Genomic DNA, 21,960 nt, shown 5'->3' on the forward strand with positions numbered 1-21,960 from the left:
CTGGGTTATGTCTGCAACATAAGCAGAGTCAGTGACCAATTTCAAAGGCATCTGAGAAAATCTCTGAAATGCCATTGCAACAGCTTTCAGTTCAACCAATTGAGCTGAACCGGACACGTGGCCTTCCAACACTTGCCATCCAGACTCATACTTCCAGGTCACAATGGCCTTTCCCATTTTTCCCGAACCGTCGGTAAAAAAAGTGGGTCCCCACACAGGCAGTCGACTGTTTTTTGGTCGTAAGGACAGACTGGTCGTTTTTGCCAGTTGCAGTAATTTATGACTGGGCAGATGGTAAACAATTTGCCCTGGAAAATTTTGCAGCGCGCTTTGCAAGGGAGCACTGTTGATGAAACACCGTTCAAAAGTGTTCCGCTCCACTGGAAGAATGATCCTCGTGGGACCAGCTGCCATAAATTGCAAACACCGATAATGGCATTTGATTATCAACTGGGCAAATAAATCAATCAGGAAAGATGCCGTCTTTTTAAGTTGATGGGGCAAAAAGACCCACTCCAAGATGTGCAAAGGATCAGGCCATTTCTCATTCCATTGGCCAATGACACCTGTGGGATGATCGTCTGGACAGGTAATGAAAACAGTGATATCAATGGAAGGATCTACTCTAGAAACTTGACGAGCAGACAAAGCCTGTTGGACCTCCTCCAACGCTTGTCGCACTACAGGAGTCAATTTTCGAGGTAAATTCAGATCTGGGTCCCCCTTTAAAAGGTTGAACAGAGGGGACATCAGCGCTGTGGTCAGTCCCAAATAGGGACGTAACCAATTGATGACCCCAAGCAATTTCTGAGCATCATTCAGGGTCACAGTAGACTTTGGGAATTGCACCTCTTAATGCTGAATAGTTCATTCAAGAATTTTGACTCCTAAGTATTTCCAAGGAGGATGGCTTTGAACCTTTTCCGGAGCCACTTGCAGTCCATAAGAATGCAAGGTGGCGAACAACTGAGGCTGTACCTTCAGCAGTTCCTCCTGAGTGGGTGCCGCCACCAGGATGTCATCCATGTAATGATAACAATACACTTCAGGGAACTGCTCACGGACTCCAGACAAGGCCTGAGCCACATACCATTGACAAATAGTCGGACTGTTCTTGCAGCCCTGCGGCAAAACTTTCCATTGATATCTCCGCACAGACTCAGCATTGTTGATGGCAGGCACGGTAAAGGCAAACTTTGGCCTGTCATCAGGATGCAACGGGATGGTAAAGAAACAATCCTTCAGATCAACAATTAAGATTTTCCATCCCGCGGGGAGCATGGTAGGTGAGGGCATACCCGGCTGCACTGCCCCCATACTCTTCATGACTGCATTAACTTTCCGGAGGTCCTGTAACAGCCTCCACTTCCCCGACTTCTTGATTACAAAAACAGGAGTGTTCCAGGGACTGGTAGAAGGTTCAATGTGTCCCTGGCGAAACTGATCCTGAACTAAATCATGAAGGGCGACTAACTTTTCATGTGGTAGGGGCCACTGGTTCTCCCCGACAGGTCTGGTCACCAGCCGCCGTAAAGGCAGCATAGGATATTCTGCGCCCTTCAGCGCAGTGGCCCCTAGCAAAAACCCATCCCGATCCGTACCCCCCAGGCCGCCAGCACATCCCGCCCCCAAGGAGTGATTGGAGATGCAGCAACATAGGGCCGAACCTTAGCAGTCTGCCCTTCTGGATTTTTGATAAACACGGCCTGCCGGCTCAGAAATGTCTGCGCCGCATCCCCCAACCCTTCAATGGCTGCTCCCACAGAGTCCAAAGGTCACTTAGGAGGCCACGCAGAAGAAGAGGCAACTGTCACGTTGGCTCCGGTGTCGATCAAACCTTGCAGCTGAATCCGAGGCGGGCTGGCACCTGGTAAAATCACGGAGCACGCCATCTGGGGACGGTTGGCAGAAATGACCGCGGCCTAGAAGATTTGCGGCAGTCCTGTGGATCTGAAACCACCATCCCCATGCATCCGCTGATCTGCCCTGGGAACACATGACTGGAAAGGCACAAGTTGAGCAATGCCGGACAGGGGCGGAGGGTGTGGAAACCATGGCACAAATTTGTCCCGTAAAATCAGAATCAATGACACCCGGGTGCACAAAGATTCCCAAAAGGGTAGCACTAGATCGTCCCACCAAGAATGCACTCAATCCATGGCCTAAAGGCCTGAATGCATTCAGAGGAATCTTATGCACCTTACTAGAATCTAAGATGACTGCTGCTGCAGTGTGTACATCCACCCCGGCAGAGCCGCGGGTGCTTGCACTGAGTTGGCTGAGACAGCCTGTGCTGGTGCCGTGCCCTGGGGGACCACTTGTGTCGGCGCGCAGTTCCCCTGTGCGCTCTTGCCCTCGTTTCCCGAGCCCGTCAAACGCTTACCGTTGGCATGGTAAGTAGACTTGCATTTGTTTGCCAAATGACCTGCCTTTCCACACCTGGAACACAAAAACTTAGAGTCTGGCCCTTTCCTCACTTTTGCCCCCTGTACCTGCTTGCCCTTCTTTTTTCCCTTCTTGCGTCGACCGGTCCCTGAGGATGGCATGCCTTCCTGCAAGGTTGCTGCCAGAACAGACATTTTATGGTCCACCGTACCGACCCTGGAACAAGCTTCGACCATGTCTGTCAACGATGGGTCACCTGGCAACGCATTTATGATTTTCCTGCTGTCAGCATTTGCGTTGTCCCTTGCCAAAGTCTTGCACAAAACCTGCCTTCAATTTTCATCCTCGATCTGCTTTTCCAAAGCAGCTGCAAGCCTTTCAACAAGTGGGGCAGGACAAATGTTCGCTGTTGCTGCTAGACCCCTGGGACAGGGGCAAGCGGGACAGCCTGCGATCCGCGGGGGAAGGCAGGCTGACGGGAGGCGCTGAGGCTGGAGAAGCGGCTGTTGACCACGAAACAGAAGAACTGGACACAGCTTCTGAGCCCACAGCCCCCGAGAAGGAGGGGGCAGCCGCCAGTAATGGGGCGGGGACCGGAGCCGTGACCGGCAGCTCGGTAGGTCGTCCAATTGCAGGTGGCGGCATGAAGGGATCAGCCGGAGCCTGCAACACAATGGGTGGGGCATGCGCCGAGGCTGCAGTCATCGGAGACACAAATGGCACTGGCTGCTGGAACGCAGCAGGCAGTACGGGCACCGAAGCCGCAGCAGTCAAAGCAAGAGGCAGAGCTGCCGCTGCTGCTGGAGCGACGGGCGAAACGAGGGGCAGAGGTGATGCTGTCACTGCCACAGCGGGCCGAGCAGTGGGTGGAGTGACGAACCCCGCTGTCGGCAGGGGTGGCGTCATGGCAGACGGGGCGGGGGGGGGCAGTTCCTGCCCCTGGCGCAGGAGCCACTCCCACCAAGGGAAGAACAGAAAACGTCATGGTTGTCCCGGCCAGGATATGCTGCTGCACAACTGACACAGGCACCGCAAAAGAAATTAAGTCAGCCGGTGCATCCGACACGCGATGGGGCGGACCAGGAGGCAACTGCGCCTGCCTCGTTGGCAGAGCCGGGGCCCCCACAGGTGGCGGGGGGCATGCCAGGGGGTGGATCAAAGAGTCCATCACCAATCCCGGCGGTACTTGGGGGCAGGACCCGTACATCTGCGCAGGCTCCATAGTTAATAAAGAAGCAGCCATGGGGGCTGTAGCCCCCACTGCGTCACGTGCCATGGGCTGCGCCACCCCTCCCCCCACCTGCAGTCCGGAAAGGGGGGCCAGCAACGGCTGAATCAACGGAGCCATCTGCTCTACCACCGGACGGGCTTCAGGCTGTCGCAGCGAAGACGGGACAGCCCCCAACAAGCCCCACATTGTCGGGTGTGCCAAAACCGATGGTTGCGACAAAGGCACCCCCGCCGCCGCCTGCGATGTCACCTGCACCGTGCTCAAAGTAGAGTGCGTCTGCGCAGCCAGTCGCAGCGTGGACTGCTACACAATCAGCGGCCGATCTGTCAGCAAAGGATATCTTGGCTGAACGTAGTCACAGGGATGGGAATACTTGGGCTTAGCATGAATTCCTGGCGACATGTAAAGTCCGCGGGGCGTCCCAGCGTCTCTCGCAGACCCACTCTGCGCTGGGGCAGGCCTGGGCACCACCCCGCCCGCCTGTCGCCCACTCATTCCCGAAATGCTGCTGCATACCGAAACGACATCCTCATTCCCCGAGAGCTCCCATTCGAAGTCACTGCTCCTTGGGGTCTTGCCACACAAGGCCATATAGATGCATCCCCAGACTGTGAACAGTACGGATGCTGTAGCATCCCCTTTGTTCATCTCCTTCAGGAGGCATAGGCCCAAGTCGCGCCAGACTCTACGATCAAAGGCGCGTTCAGGGTCCCCAGGGAATCCACAGTCCCGAGCCCAACCCAGGAGTGTGACGAGCTCATCATCAGAGACTTGGACCCCCAGTTGAAGGGCACAGCTCCGCCAGGCAGCCAAAATCACCTGTTCAGCCGTAGATGGCTGGTTCCCCATTGTTAGGAAACCCTCCCTTAGCAGACGTCCACTTCAAGAGACAGACGGTCCACTACTTCAGGGAAAAAACCCATCCCGCTCAGTTCTCAGCTTCTAAGAGCCGACCCGCAGTCCAGACAGGACCAAGCCTTCTCCAGAAGGCACACGGTTTCAGCGTTACCTCTCTCAGGAGGCCAAAGGTGTCCGGCCAGAGCCTCCAGGCTACTGGCACGCAGCCGTAGCCACAGAACGACCCCTGCAAGGCGCCGGAGCTCGCGTCTTCAGCCGAGGCTGCAATTCCACAAGGGGTCACCAGATGTCGATGTTGAGCAGGATGGGAATGAAATGACTCCAAGTTAGAAGGCAAAAAGAATGAACTGATTTATTTCAAATGTACCGCTCTATTTATAGGGAACATCGTGCAGACTAATTTCATTGGTCTTAAAGTAAAAACATCTCACACCATTGGTGTGCAGTGAATGACGCACGGTGGCAGAACATATCTATAAACAATGTGAACAAGATAGATTAGATAACTATTTACATTCTTTCCCAACTGTTTCCCAGGCTCTCGCCTGGTTAGAAAAACCCTCTCTTTTTCTCTCTGACTGAACTGAGAATATCCACAGGAAGGACCCACCAGGATCATCGAGTCTCCTGGTCCTGCACAGGACCATACCCAAGAGTCATACCATGTGCCCGAGAGTATTGTCCAAACTCTTCTTGAATTCTGTCAGGTTTGATGATGTGACCACTTCCCTGGGGAACCTTCTCCAGTGCCTTACCAACCTCTGGGTGAAGAATCTTTTTCTAATATCCAATCTAAACCTCCCTAGACACAACTTCAGGCCATTTCCTCAAGTCCCGTCACTGATAATGAGACAGAGTAAAAATTTAACAAGGTAGAAATCCATTTTGATTTAGGTGAAATGTGCCGCTTTGAGCTTGCTAACATAAGTAAAATATGCTGTTAAGTCTAGTAACTGCAGCACTACCAAAACTGCCCCAGCTAATGAGAAAGAATGCAAATTTCCAAGCTAAAGAGATAAGAAATAAGAAAGACTCTTCAGACCTTGAAACAGACAGCTCAGAGTGACCCAGTAGTTCTCTCTGTACTTTCTGACAAAAACTGAATACAAGTGTAACTAGCTGTAAGTGTAACACAAAATCAGAAGAATGAATATGCATAAACCTATTGTGAAATTCTATGAATTTGCTAGTAATCTCTAGGAAGATCTCTTGTTTTTGTTACTCTTAACACAACTCTTTTTTCTAGTGTCAGGGTTGTTTTTACAGCAGATTTCACATTTGCTATTGATTGCGTAATATCAGTCATTCTTTCTTATTACTATTTTTTTTGATGTTTCAGAAGACTTTCAACTCTGAAATGTGTGTTTTCATGTTCTTTCTGAGATAGCTCCCGAAGGATCAGGGGTGGGACTACTACTTGGTTTGTTGGTGTAACAGCCTATGCACTCTCTGCGATCTCAGTTTTAAGAAAATTAGTTTGTGGTCTGCTTGGTCATATTTTGGGGTGAACTCTGACAACTCAATTTCTTTTTGTGGAATTACTGTGAGAATACTTTTTCCTGCAATATTTTTTGCTGCTTTATCAGCAAAGCGATTTATTAATTCTGGAGTGGTTTTCCCTTTTCGGTAACTTCTATAATGCATGATAGCTACTTTGGGCTTTTTAATGCTCTCTAAAAGGGCAAGTATTTGTTCAGCATGTTTGATTTGATTATTTTGAGCATTCAGAATTCCTCTCTCCTTCCAGATGATTCTATGGGTGTGGACAACACTAAATGAATATTTAGAGTCAGTCTACATATTTACTTTCTTTCTTTCACTCAGGTCTAGGGCTCTCGTCAGTGTAATCAGTTCAGCTTTCTGTGATGACACATCTGCTGGCCGGGCCTTTGCCTTGATCACTTTATCTTGTGTGGTCACTGCATAGCCTGGCATCTTCTTGCCATTTTTCATAAAGCTGCTTTCATCTTTAAAAAGCTCTCAATCTCGATTTTTTAGGGACATGTTTTTCAGGTCTGGTCGGCTGGAATAGACTTCTTCAATTGTCTTCTGGGAGGCGGTCAGACAACGGGCTTTGGAGGCTTGTGACTGGGATCTGATAGAGCGAGTGGGGAAACCTGGGGGTGCGGTCTTGAACCCGCCGATCCAGGGGAAAGAGACCGTAGCTACTGGTCAGTTGGTTCCTCTGGCCTCTCCGGAAGTGGCACAAGGGGACGAGGGCGAAGAGGCATCATCACAATCTAAGCTTCAGGTCTTTCCCATGCACAAAGCAGTCCCAAATTCAGGGCAGCAGGACAGGCACGAGGTTATGGCCTGGAAGGTTGTGCAGGATTTGCAGGATAAGGTGGGAAAATATGGGTTGGGCTCTGCTCCGTTGATGCAAGTTCTAAGAGTAATAAACACTGACCTGCTGGCTCCCTATGATATTAAACATCTGGCCTCTGTGTTGTTTCAACCTGTGCAGTTTGACATTTTTCTGAACAACTGGAGGAGGTTGGCCGAGAGGGTTGCAATTGAGAACGCGCATTACCCTCAGACAGACCCTAGATTCTGTGTGGGGGTGGATGCGCTCATGGGGCAGAATGCCTTTGCCAATCCTGCTGTTCAGACTCCTTGGTACCCCATCATCCTTGAGCAGGCTCAGAAGGTGGGCTTTGCTGCATTGATGAAAACTATGGAGACAGCCGCTCCCAAGCAACATTATGTGAAAATAATACAGGGAGCCAAGGAATTGTTCCTGCCATTTGTTGAAAGGCTTGCAGCTGCTTTGGAAAAGCAGATCGAGGATGAAAATTTGAGGCAGGTCTTGTGCAAGACTTTGGCAAGGGAAAATGCAAATGAAGACAGCAGGAAAATCATAAATGCGTTGCCAGGTGACCCATCGTTGACAGACATGGTCGAAGCTTGTTCCAGGGTCGGTACGGTGGACCATAAAATGTCTGTTCTGGCAGCAACCTTGCAGGAAGGCATGCCATCCTCAGGGACTGGTCGACGCAAGAAGGGAAAAAAGAAGGGCAAGCAGGTACAGGGGGCAAAAGTGAGGAAAGGGCCAGACTCTAACTTTTTGTGTTCCAGGTGTGGGAAACCAGGCCATTTTGCAAACAAATGCAAGTCCACTTACCATGCTAATGGTAAGCGTTTGACGGGCTTGGGAAATGGGGGCAAGAGCGCACAGGGGAACTGCGCGCCGACACAAGTGGTCCCCCAGGGCACGGCACCAGCACAGGGTGTCTCAGCCAACTCAGTGCAAGCACCCGCGGCTCTGCCGGGGTGGATGTACACACCGCAGCAGCAGTCATCTTAGATTCTAGTAAGGTGCATAAGGTTCCACTGAATGCATTCGGGCCTTTAGGCCATGGATTGAGTGCATTCTTGGTGGGACGATCAAGTGCTACCCTTTTGGGAATCTTTGTGCACCCGGGTGTCATTGATTCTGATTTTACGGGACAAATTTGTGCCATGGTTTCCACACCCTCCGCCCCTGTTGTTATTCCGGCAGGAACCGGCATTGCTCAACTTGTGCCTTTCCAGTCATGTGTTCCCAGGGCAGATCAATGGATGCGCGGGGATGGTGGTTTTGGATCCGCTGGACCACTGCAGATCTTCTGGTCTGCGGTCATTTCTGCCAACCGTCCGCAAATGACATGCTCCGTGATTCTACCAGGTGCCAGTCCGCCTCGGATTCAGCTGCAAGGTTTGATCGACACCGGAGCCGACGTGACAGTCATCTCCTCTTCTGTGTGGCCTCCTAAGTGACCTTTGGACTCTGTGGGAGCAGCCCTTGAAGGGTTGGGGGGTGCAGCGCAGACATTTCTGAGCCGGCAGGCCGTGTTGATCAAAAATCCAGAAGGGCAGACCGCTAAGGTACGGCCCTATGTTACTGCAGCTCCAATCACTCTTTGGGGGCGGGATGTGCTGGCGGCCTGGGGGGTACAGATCGGGACGGGTTTTTGCTAGGGGCCACTGCGCTGAAGGGCGCAGAATATCCTATGCTGCCTTTACGGCGGCTGGTGACCAGACCTGTCGGGGAGAACCAATGGCCCCTACCACATGAAAAGTTAGTCGCCCTTCATGATTTAGTTCAGGATCAGTTTCGCCAGGGACACATTGAACCTTCTACCAGTCCCTGGAACACTCCTGTTTTTGTTATTAAGAAAAAGTCAGGGAAATGGAGGCTGTTACAGGACCTCTGGAAGGTTAATGCAGTCATGGAGAGTATGGGGGCAGTGCAGCCGGGTATGCCCTCACCTACCATGCTCCCCGCGGGATGGAAAATCTTAATTGTTGATCTGAAGGATTGTTTCTTTACCATCCCGTTGCATCCTGATGACAGGCCAAAGTTTGCCTTTACCGTGCCTGCCATCAACAATGCTGAGTCTGTGCGGAGATATCAATGGAAAGTTTTGCCGCAGGGCTGCAAGAACAGTCCGACTATTTGTCAATGGTATGTGGCTCAGGCCTTGTCTGGAGTCCGTGAGCAGTTCCCTGAAGTGTATTGTTATCATTACATGGATGACATCCTGGTGGCGGCACCCACTCAGGAGGAACTGCTGAAGGTACAGCCTCAGTTGTTCGCCACCTTGCATTCTTATGGACTGCAAGTGGCTCCGGAAAAGGTTCAAAGCCATCCTCCTTGGAAATACTTAGGAGTCAAAATTCTTGAATGAACTATTCAGCATTAAGAGGTGCAATTCCCAAAGTCTACTGTGACCCTGAATGATGCTCAGAAATTGCTTGGGGTCATCAATTGGTTACGTCCCTATTTGGGACTGACCACAGAGCGGATGTCCCCTCTGTTCAACCTTTTAAAGGGGGACCCAGATTTTAATTCACCTCAGAAATTGACTCCTGAAGCGCGACAAGCGTTGGAGGAGGTCCAACAGGCTTTGTCTGCTCGTCAAGTTTATAGAGTAGACCCTTCCATTGATATCACTGTTTTCATTACCTGTCCAGACGATCATCCCACAGGTGTCATTGGCCAATGGAAGGAGAAATGGCCTGATCCTTTGCACATCTTGGAATGGGTCTTTTTACCCCATCAATTGAAAAAGATGATATCTTTGCTGCTTGATTTATTTGCCCAGTTGATAATCAAATGCCATTATCGGTGTTTGCAATTGATGGCAGCTGATCCCGCGAGAATCGTTCTTCCAGTGGAGCGGAACACTTTTGAATGGTATTTCATTAACAGTGCTCCCTTGCAAAGTGCGCTGCAAAATTTTCCAGGGCAAATTGTTTACCATCTGCCCAGTCATAAATTACTGCAACTGGCGAAAATGACCAATCTGTCCTTACGACCAAAAAACAGTCGAGTGCCAGTGCGGGGACCCACCGTCTTTACCAACGGTTCGAGGAAAACGGGAAAGGCCATTGTGACCTGGAAGTATGAGTCTGGATGGCAAGTGTTGGAAGGCCACGTGTCCGGTTCAGCTCAATTGGTTGAACTGAAAGCTGTTGCAATGGCATTTCAGAGATTTTCTCAGATGCCTTTGAAATTGGTCACTGACTCTGCTTATGTTGCAGACATAACCCAGCGGTTGGACTGCTCACTGCTGAAAGAGGTCAACAATGCAGTTTTGTTTCAATTGTTGAGAGCTTTGTGGTGCGCAATTCAGGCCCGGGTTCATCCGTACTACATCCTGCACATTCGGAGTCACGCCACTTTACCAGGTTTTATCACAGAAGGTAATGCCAGGGCTGACAGGTTAGCCAACCCAGCATGAGTGGCACCTCAGCTTGACAGAACTGTGCAAGCCAAGGCGTCACATGATTTCTTTCATCAAAGTGCACATACTTTGCAGAAGCAATTCGATCTGACGTCAACCAAAGCTCATGACATTGTCAGTTCTTGTGCTGACTGTCATGGGTTTGCTGCGCCTTTACTGGTGGGGGTGAACCCCAGAGGCCTAAAGGCCTTGCAGCTTTGGCAAACGGATGTCACTCACATTGCCGAGTTTGGTCGTCTCAAGTATGTGCACGCCTCTATTGACACCTTCTCCTCCGCCATGTGGGCATCTGCTCACAGCGGGGAGAAGGGTCGTGATGTGATTGCCCATTGGAGAATGGCTTTTGCAGTTTTGGGAATAACTTCAAGTGTGAAAACTGACAATGGCCCTGCCTATGTCTCACAGAAGACGCGTCAGTTTTTACGCTTGTGGGGAGTCTCTCAAAATTTGGCATTCCGCATTCACCAACAGGTCAAGCCATTGTTGAACGTGCTCATGGCACACTAAAGCGTGTTCTGGAAAAACAAAAAGGGGGAATGCCCGGGGAGACCCCACACAGTAGGTTGGAGAAAGCTTTATATACAATCAACCATTTGACAGTGCCGAAAAATTCAGAGATTCCTGTTATCCTGAATCATTTTCTTTCGTTGCATCCAGCAGGTGAGGCGCATTTGCTTTGAGCAAAGGTCTGGGTGCGGGACCTTGCCACAAACAAGTGGGAAGGCCCGTGCGACCTCATCACTTGGGGCCGCGGGTATGCATGTGTCTCCACAGGAACCGGAGTACGATGGATACCTGCGAAGTGTGTGCGCCCTGATCTGCGACAGCAGAAACAGAAGGTGGTCAGCAGACGGCCTTCCGACAGTGACCATGGTGCTGACCACCCATCACGGTCTTCAGACGAGGACCAAGACCATCAGCCAGCTGATCCCTTCACAAGCGGAGAGTGAACATTTGTTTAGTTTCCGGAAACAGACTGTTGACGAGTTAGGCTGCCTGTGTAACACACAGACTAACAATGTTTTGGAGTTGGTGATGGGTTTCTTGAAATTAGTAGTTAAGTTGATAGCAAGTTATAATGTAAGAATAAGTGGAAATCTCTTTGACTGAACTGAGCTAATGTCCGATGGGGGTTTCGATTGTCAACTGATAAACCTCGGAGCTGTGTTTGTCCTCTTTCCTGCAAGGGGCCCCGCAGGAGGGTGACAAACGCCGCCTCCTTCTTTAAGCAAAAAGGGGGAAATGTGGATATTCTCAGCTCAGTCAGAGAGAAAGAGAAAGGTTTTCCAACCAGGTAAGAGCCTAAGAAACAGTTCGGAAAGAATGTAAATAATTCTCTAATCTATCTTGTTATTCACATTGTTTATAGATATGCTCTACCACTGTGCGTCATTCACTGCACACCAATGGTGTGACATGTTTTCACTCTAAGACCAATGAAATTAGTCTTCTCGATGTTCTCTATATATAGAGCGGTACATTTGAAATAAATCAGAGCTCATTTTCTTTGCCTTCTGATCTGGAGTTCTCTGTTCCCGTCCTGCTCAACAGCGACAGTCTATAAAAATATTAAATAGAACTGCTCCCAGTACAGACCCCTGAGGAACACCACTGGTGACTGGCCGCCAGCTGGATGCAGCACCGTTCACCACCAGTCTCTGGGCCCGGCCGTCCAGCCAGTTCCTAACCCAGCACCTGTTCACACCGTAGGCAGGCCTTCTCCACAACACCCCCTGAAGCCATTGATAAGCTCAAACACTCCACACAGGAATGTGTCTGTACAGACACATCCTTTTTGAAGGGCTCCACTTGGTCACATACATTTGTACCAACCACAGATTTGGACCAGATTAAAACCATTACTAGGAGAAAGCCTGAAATCAAGCAACCAATGAAAACACCTCACCTGACTAGCAGGAACCTGCAACCTTGCCTGCTTGCCCTGCCTGCGCGAACTGCTGCGCAAACTGCTGTGACCCTGTTTGCCTGCTCCTGTTCGCCATGCTCCAGGTCGCCGTGCTCCCCAGAGGTCTCTTATAATGAGTCACTTGGGAACAAAGGAAGCTCCACCTCCTGCTCCTGAATGGCTCACAATGCAGCGACTCACCTGCTCAGCGTTCTTATATCAGCGTTCTTACATCAGTCACTCGGGAACAAAGGAAGCTCCACCTCCTGCTCCTGAATGGCTCACAATGGAAGTCCCCTCAGGGATCTCTTCCAGGAGCTTTCCCATAGATCAAACTCTGATTGGGTAAGCAGGCACCGGAAAATATCTCAGAGATCAGTAGGAACAAATTCAAGGGACATTAAAGTGCCTCTTATCATGCTTCTAAAAATTTCACGGTTTCTGCCAAATTTTAGCTGACTTTTACATAACTCTCTTCTACTTTGGTAGGAAAAGGTCTGATAGTTTCTAGGCCCAATTCTACCACCAGTATATAGGACAGGGGCCACTGAGGGAATTGCTTCCTCCCTCCAGTTTTGATCCCCAGGGTTTTCCCTTTCGGCCCCATCCCTGTGGGACCTGGCCAGGGGGCCACACCCTCTGTGGGAACTGGCTGGGGGACCACCCCCTCCCCCAGTCCTACCCCTGTGGGCACTGAACAAGGGACCACCCCCCACCCCACCCCCATGGTAAATGGGCAGGGGCCCACCCCATCCCCTGGCCCAACCCCCATGGGACCTGGACGGGGGGCGTGGGAAACAAGAACAGGCAAGGGGGCGGAGCTGTGCAGGGAGGCAGAGCAACCGTGGGAACCAGGGGCAGGGTTGCAGGATGACATCATGCAGGGTGGGAACATGGAGGGAGGTGGGGGAGTGTCCAGGGGAAGGAAGGGGTTGTGGGACTGGAAGAGGTTGGGGGAGGGGAAAAGTGGATGAAAGGGACTGTGGGAAGAAGAAGGGTAATCAGGAAGGCCCGCCATGTGGTGGCCGCCATCTTGGCCCTTGACCATGCAGTCGGCGCCATCTTGAATGCTGACCATACGGTCACCGCCATTTTGGGGATAGAGGGGGTCAGAACGTGAAATTCGGGGAGTAGCAACTGGGTTAAAGGGGTGCAGGGAATGTGCTCTGTCAGCCCGTGCACAACTGCCAGAGCCAGGGTACTGAGCAGGAGGCGGGAGGCCAGGGAAACAGTGGCTGTGCCAGGTACCCTGAGTTTCTCGGGGTGCCTTGCACATCCCTCTCAGTTCAGGGGCAGAGGGTTTGGGAGGAAGGGTAGGGGAAACCACAGAAGGGGAGGCTTGCTGTGTCTGTCCCTTCACTTCCCTCTTAAGCACTTCTTTCCGAATCAAAAGGAACACAGGGAGAAATTTAGACACTGTTTTTTCTCCCTGTTCCACCTTTGCTGTTAGTAACTCTCCAATTTTATCCCAGGTAGAGACAGAATTTACATTCTGCTAGGTAAACTGAGGGAAATTAAAAGATATCCAGTGAAAAAACTCCTCTGGAAACTTTAAAGTTTCCACTACTTAGGGAATCTCTAACTTGGATATAAATGCCTCTCTGTGTTGCAGAAAACTTTGCACCCATTTCTGATGTTATTTGCTTTCTGCACACTTGTATCTACCTTCCTTACAACCAGCACAAACAGAAAGTGAAAGTACAACAATGTCCACAGCCAAACTAGGGAAAGCATCAGCAGTTTTCCCTCCCCCAACTGTGAGGTAAGAGCAAAACCGCTTGCGTGCAAAATTGTGTGGCTTTCAATATTGTCGCCGGCAGCTGCCAGGCTCTCCCGTGCCACATGGCCGAGCTGCGGATCAGCAGCCGCCGTTTCTCCCTGTGCTGCCCGCACCCCGCCTGGGAGCCGCCGCCACCCACGCACCTCGGAAAAACCGCAGAGCCGGCGCTGCCCTGTGCAGAAACCGCTCATACTCGGAGCTGCGCCGCCACTGCCGCTTGCCCCGGAGACAGCCTGCCGCTGCCCGCACACACAAACCCCTCCCCACAGGGCTTTCATCCTTCCCCCGTGCCAGAGATTAACTCCCACCACCCGGGGATTACTCCGGGGTCCCACTACCACTCACGGGGTAAACTCACCCCTTCTGGGGACCTGGCTTGGCTGGAATGTTGCAAGGAAGTCCTCTGTCCTGGGACCAACTTGTTCTTGGACTGGAATGAGCTGCCAGTCCCTCCCTCGCGATTTTCCACCGTCCAAAAAGCAGCTGGAACCTCCGAGGAAGCTGATGGTCCAAAAGCTTGTGAAATCCACACGTGGATGGACATCCAGCTGTACTGTGGGTCTCTGAATTGGCCCCACATTGTAGCGCCAGCTCTAAGATTGATCCCGGGGCCTTTGGGGTTCGATCCAGCTAGCTCTGGACCCCCGGCCCCTTTCAATCTCACAAGGACAAAAGTAAAAGACTGGAGGCTCTCTTTCCTCTCGGGACGATAGTCCCACTTTATTGTGGAACCACTCCAGGGAAGTCCAAGGGAGGCAAAGAGAGGAAAAGAGGTCGAGGGTCTTGCCACGGGAGATTTTAAACCCAGGGGAAGGGGGGGGCAGAGGAGAGGGGCCACAGACAATGGGATACAAGTGATGGGAGGGGTGAGGGGAGGAAGTAACCCAGGCTAAGACCACCACCACAAGGCTCTGGGGGGAGAGGGGGAGATATGCAACAAACCACTTGGTGCAACACAACAGATAACAAGGGTTAACTCCAAACCATAGATCCTGACAACTTGTATTCATTCACTCAATATCACTCGCTGCACTTTTCTCTGGCCGTTCCACAGATAAACCCTGGAGCCCTCTAACCCCTTATTCCTTAAAGGTACCTTTCCTTTTGCCCGGGAGTAATTTTGGGAGACCCCAGTCTCCTCGGGCTTTTTGACCCACCCTAGGGGACTTGAACCCCAGACCTCTCGCAAGTACTACTTAGTCAGACAGCAAATACCTTAATTTGGTGCAGATGGTCCTTGTCTACCCCTGCCGTGAGCCAAAGGACTGTTGAGCTGCCCCTGAAAATTGAGGGTCAAATATAAGTCACAGATTAAAAAAACCTTTTTTTTTTGTGATAAAAAATTTAATAATTTCAAATTAAAATATTAATAGCCAAAATAATAATCAATAATACTTTAATTATTTACCTTTAATATTACAATATTAATGTATTAATTAATAGATCATAATTAACTATTAACTTTTATTAATTTGTTGTTTGCCCAGTCCCACACAAATTTATGAACTCCTAAGGGTTCAATCCAAACCACTGGGGAGGAAAGAAAAGAAAAAATATTCTTTAGTTCTTCTCTTTAATACTAAGGCTGTGCTGCTCCTTTATCCTTTCCCAATCTTCTTCAAACAAGGTTTCAGGGACTAGGTGGCTTTTCCCACAGATTAAATTCACTATTTCACACTTTGCTTGTTCAACCCCTGGGTTATAGTATCTCGGTAATTCAGGGGTGCATGCACGACAGTGGATCTCTGTCTATATGAAATACAGTACCACCTCCTCTGACACTTTAAACATTGGAGGAGAACTTAAGCTGTGTGCCAGTCTGGGTTCCAGCAAAGGGTTGTCAATCCGCACACGAAACAGGGGATCACCCCTTCCAGACCCCACCTCAAGGGGTTTCTAAGTGCCTGTTCAACTGGCAGTTGTTCCCAGTCAAAGGCTAGATAGCAACTTGTTGAACTTTGGTATATGCCTCCCAAGAACATTCTGTTTCTCCCTCTGTGGGCAAATCACCTCTTACTTGTAGCAAGAACCAAGCAGCAAGCACCTTAACGCAAGGATCTCCCAGTGGCAGCTTTTAACACTGAAGGGCAGTGTTATCGCACAACACTTAACTCTTAGTCCAGCCAGGCTTACTGGCTACTTTTAGCTGGTTCCTGCCCCTTACCAACCAGCGATGCTTGTAAGTGGTGCTTGCAAGTCCCACCACCTGTGCTATCAGCCAGCTACGCCTAGAGCACTTTTGCAAGCCCCAGATTATGCTCCACGCCATGCTCCCCCCTCTCACCAGAGACGGCCCGTGCTACACATGTGCGCTGCCTGCTCTATCATGCAGCGTTGGCTGGGAGCTGCCCTGCGCCGTGCTCTGCCCGCTCTATCAGGCAGTGTAGGCTGGGAGCTGCCCCCCACCGCGCTTTCTAGCACTGCCACACCACGTCTATGCTCCTTAGCAACGACGCACTGCGCCTGCGCTTTCCAGCACCGTAGCTGTCGCGCCTGCGCCTCTCAGGAACACTGCTGCTGCACTTAAAGCAACGATCTCTAAGCAGTGATCAGTGCGCTTCACTGTTCCATGCACACCCACACACACACACAAGCATGCACTTCCGGACGTAACAGACACACCACACCGAAATCGGGACACACACCACACCCAAATCACGATTTCTCCCTCCTTGATCCGGTCTATTAGCTGGGGACCTCCCCACCACCGGTCTCACCCCCGGCAGGCGGTCTGCTTGCAAGTCCCCTGGACAAAACTGCGCGCAACAATGTCTCGATGCAACTTACCAGGTGCCAACCTTAAAAAAATAAATTAATACATACCGCTTCCGTCCATTGTTGACAGGCCGTGGTCTGCTCCCCACAGTGTACAGCCGAGGTGCAGAGTCCCTCTGGGGAAAAGCCCCGTGGCGCCTGAGGGCATCTGCTCCCAACCAGACCCACGGGTGAGCAGAGTCATCCCTCCATGGTCGCCAAATTAAGTGATACGAGGAATAAATAAATAGACTCCACAACCTGGTGCAGTTATGAAGTGGGTATGTATGTCAGTACCCGGCACAAGCGAGATATCTCTCCAAAAACTTGTGCCCCATGCCTCGGTCTGACCCACATCTTTATTCACAAAGGTGTTCCATATGCAGTACATTACACAACCTTTCCATGCATATTCAACCCCTGGCCCCGCCTGTCCTCACCTCTCATGCTAAGTCCATGTCCTTCTGGGCACACGTGGTTTGCTGTGGTGGTTGTATGGGGGTCTCTCGGTGGTCCTGAGGCTGAAGATTGTGGTCTTCCTCATGACTGAACTTTTGAACTTTTCCCCTTTGCGCGTGCGCTTTTGGTCCTTTGGTGCTTATCTGAGTATGTCTGTCAGTCTTGATAAGCTTGGAGACAGAGGAGCCCCTTTATCTGGGTTCTTTGCATCTTTCAGTCTCCTCGGTATTGTTCTTTATGCAAGAAGCTTCAGAAATTTGCATTTTCCTATGCCCTTTGTACCATGGCAAAGGTTTCTTAAGTAAAAGGTTAAAATTCAACACATAATTCTACAAGCTAAAATTTAAATGCTTAATTCATTTTGTTAACTCAAGTGAACTCCAAAAATCTCTATTTCAGCAGAGGCCCTCTTTCTGTGCAGCAAAAAATGCTGGACTGTGGGGTGGTGGCAGACAGGCTCTTGCTGTCTCAACAAGGGGCAAAAAACCCCCAACAAACCCCAAGTAGCAAAGGTGCTATGAAATCTGCTCCAAAGAAACCTGGACTGTGAAATACAACTTCCCAGGTTGCGACTCGGAGACCTGCTCTTGTGGTTTGGAATAGGGAAAAAATTTAGAGAAGTGATACAAAACATCTAACCAGTAAAAATTTTACATGCCTCTGTGAAACACACATGTAAAAGATAAAATAAACCTCCTCTTTCCCTTCTGGTCAGGAGTGAGGTAACACAGACAGGCAGCTCCTGTCATGGGGTCAGGCCGACTGGCCCTGCCGCAAGGTTGGGTCCTCTTCCCCCGGACGCCTGTCGGCCCCCAACATCAGCTGCTGGGCAGGGAGAGGGGGGTGCCGCGGAGCTGGATGGAGCCGGTCTTACTAACATCTAACTGTTTACTACACCCCTCCCAGCCTGGGGCCCAGCAGAGCCCCCCGGGTCCCAGGAGCAGTCCCGGGTTTGTGCTGGGATTTTACTTCCCTGTGGAAGTTGCCCGCAACCATCGGGCAGGGGGAAGGAGGAAGGCACCCCCTGCCGCCCTCCCCCGGCGTGCTGCTGCTGCTGAGTTCTGGCTTGGCTGGTTTAATCTGAGCAGCCCCCCCCAGCCACAGCTCCTACTGTCTGTAGCACTCAGCTCGACCGGGGTCAGGTTGACTATCTGAAGGCTCCAGGCAGGATGTTAACCTTTCCAATACTTCAATCTTCCCTCGAGTGAGAAAAAGGAATAAGATAAAAGCATGTAAAGGACCAACATGAAAACATCATAATCAGTGAAGAACAAGTTAAATCCCAGATGGGACGGTTGGGGAGATACCTTGATTTTAGAGCTGAAATCCTTTTATAAACTATGGAGAAAAGACTTTTTTTTCCTCTATAACACATGAAACTATGGGGAGATGAAGGGTTCAAACTGATATCAAGCAAAGACCCCCATGTTAAAATAAGAAGATATTAAAGTAGTTGTAATCCCATGAGAAGTTTAAACAGAGAAAAAAAGAAAAGTAATCCGCTACCCCCAGGAGAAGATCTCTGTTCCCAGGGATAAAGATGATTTTAAAAATAGATAATAACTTTAACCTTTAAACAACTAATCTTTAAAACAATACCCCATAAATCATCATAGTCCATCAACAAGCTGTTGGAAGGCTTGTAGAAAATGGGAGGGCCTCCACGATAACAGATTTGCCCGGGCAACTACTATTCCAAGAGAAAGAGCCACATGAAAACTGTTTTTTTTCCTCTTATAGAGAAGTCTCCATAACATTAACAAGAGGGACTCCTCTCCCTAAGTAAACTAAAGAAAGACTATTTTAGAGATAATAAACTAACTAGAAACTTTAGGTTTTATTTCCTTACATTACCAGTAAAAAAGAAAATGTTGTGGGGAGAGAAGTATTCTGAAGAGTTTGTTTTAATTTTTACTACTTTTTTCTTTTAGCTACTGTTAATAAAATTTTCTTTATACCCTTTTAAATTTTTAAGCCTACTTTACCTTTCTCCTAATCCTATCTCACAGCAAGAAGTGAGTACATTATTGATTAACCAGCACTGAAGCCCACCACACTCATCAACACATTAATTGAGAAATTGACCGAAACCACTACATCTGCTCAGGTAACTCCCTTGGGAGTCCAGAGAGAACAAAAGACAGTGTGTCAGGTGTCTGTTTCCTGTTTTAAAGGGACACACTTGCCCCTTCTGCTTTTGTGAACTAGGGTAAAACACAGTAGTTCCACTTCCCAGCTCCCAGGTCTTAAAGAGACAGTAGACAAACGATGCAAATTGACATAGAGAAAATATGGAATACATTATTTTTGGGTCACCTAAGTGTAGTGGTTTTGGTTCGCCAATTTGAGATTTCACCAATTTTGAGATTTCCCAGGCTGCACACCAATGAGTATGGTGGATTTCAGTGCTGGCCAATCACCAGTGCACTCACTTCCTGCTGTGAGGTAGGTTTAGGAGAAAGGCAAAGCAGGCTCAAAACTTTAAAAGGGTATAAAGAAAAATTTATTAACAGTAACTAAGGAAAGAGTAATAAAAATCAGAACAAAACCTTCAGAACACTTCTCCTCCCCCCAGAACCTTTTCTTCCCACTGACAATGTAAAGAAAAGAAACCTAACATTTCATTCAGTTTACCACCTCTAGAATAGTCTTTTTTTTCCAGTTCACTTAGGGAGAGACGCCCCTCTTGTTAATGTTATGGAGGCTTCTCCACAAGAAAAAAATCAGTTCTCTCGTGGGTCTCTCATGAATAGCAGCCACCCGGGGAAATCTGCAATCGTAAAGTCACTCCCATTTTCCACAAGCTTTTCCCACAGCTGTGTTTATGGGCCATGTCAACTTATGGGGTACTGTTTTAACGATGAGCTATACAAAGGCAAAAGTTCTCATTATCTGTCTCTAAAATCATCTTCATCCTTGGTGTGAGAAACGAGTGCTCACTTTTAGAATTGTAAAGGTTTATTAAACCTTAATAAAAATGACAACAAAGGACTGAATAAGGAAAAATCACAGCACTGGGAGCTTCTTCCATGGCTACTAGCCACGTGGCTCACCCACAAAATGGCTGTTTGGCTGTTCTGCCTTTTATACCCCTGGAGGTTGCACCAGGCAACCCTGGCCCCTCCCAAAGTCTGTCAGTCAACTCTTCTTTGCTGTTTATTGGTGGAGACAATTTTCTTGCAACTTGATTGGAGGGTCAGGTATTGTCATGCCGCGCCCACCTATCAACAAGCTTTTCCATTCCCAACTGCCCTATGCAAGAGGTATATGTACACGACTTCTTACTACCTGTCCTAGACAACCCAGGCTGTCCAGTGGCAACAATACAGAGGAGGGGAAAAGGGGACTATGGGGAGAACAGAGGACATCTAAACAAACCACAATAACATAACTATGCATCAATAAAGCTTCTCTTAATATACACACAATATTTATCCCTTAGTTGCCAGAGCCAATCATCTCATTTATCTATATCACTGGGAACAGAGATATTCTCTTCCTGGAGACACAGGATTTTTATCACCCTTCTCTCCTTCTCTGTTCAAACTTCTCATAGGATCACAGCTACTTTAACATCTGCTTACTTTAGCATGGAGGCCTTTTCTCTATATCAATTTGAACCCTTCATCTCCCCATGCTTTCAGGCGTTATAGGGAAAAAGAGCCTTTTCTCCATAGCTTGATGTCGCCCTGTTCTTTTAAAAATTTTAAAGTTCTTTTAAAAGTTTTCTATGCCTTCTGATGTTTACATAGTTCTACTGGAGTTTTTCACGCACTGTCATGTAAATAATGATTGTTCTGCATTCTTCTTTGTGGGAGAAGAGAACTGATGGACTGTTGGTTTGACCAGTGTCGTTGGAGAGGTGGCGATTTCTTCCTCCAATCCACTGTCACTTTTGGAATTCTATACATTCCGAGGTCAGAAATAAAAGTTATTTTGTGTTGTAGTGCGACATCTGGGGGCCGCAGTGTGTAGGACAGCCGTGGGTGAGGTCTTTTTAATTCTCTCTGTCTCTCTGCCTTCCTGCCTTCCTGTCTGCCTGCAGTGCTTGTGGTCAGGGCAACCCCTGTGATTTCTATGTAGGACTTCCTGGTCTTGGATGTCTGGAAAGCTCTTCTGGAGCAAAAGAGGGCTTCTGTTCTTTGGGATGGCTTTAAACAACAGTTTTACTGGGGCAAAGATCATGGGTTCTTTTCAGCCTGAGGAGGCGTTCTCCAGGGAGGCGTGGGGTCTCTGGGGAGAACACGTCATGGGCTCTCTCTCTGCTGGTTATAGTGCAGGCATGGTGGCAATGCTCTTGAAATGGAGATGGATTGATCAGCTTTGGCAGGACTTCAGACCCCCAGCCTCTGAACGGGGTGATGCTGAAGTCTTTTCAGAGGCAGAGGTGAATTTTGAGTCTTTGCGCGGATCGGAGCCTTCCCCTTCCCCCCAGGATGCTGCGCTGGGTGACGGTTCCGGCTCGGATCGTGACTCTGGTTCCTCCAGGGTGGATTGGGCTCCCAGCCAGAGGATGGGCCAAGCCCCACGGGACTCTGGGAGTTCCGCAGATTCGGAGGTGCCGACCCTGTCCCTTTCCGCGCCGGGGGGGTGGCAGAACGGGGCGGAAACGCCTTCTCTCCATGCCTTTTCAGTGCTCGGGGGTTATGGGGAGCCTCTGGCTCAGCCTCCACCTCTGCTGGAGCCTGATTCGGTGACAACACATTGTCTGAGCTGCGGGGTTTCCACAACGTATCCCTTGGGGGCTGTGGGAGCAGAGTCAGCTGCTCCCCCCCTGCTCTCCCATTCGGAGTCGACGTCATTGATTGATTCTGCGTCTGGGCAGCCGTGGTGGGCGGGCGGCCTGGCCTGCTCCATCTAT

Source organism: Vidua chalybeata, chromosome W (genome assembly GCF_026979565.1).
Source record: "Vidua chalybeata isolate OUT-0048 chromosome W, bVidCha1 merged haplotype, whole genome shotgun sequence".
Classification (NCBI taxonomy): Eukaryota; Metazoa; Chordata; class Aves; order Passeriformes; family Viduidae; genus Vidua; species Vidua chalybeata.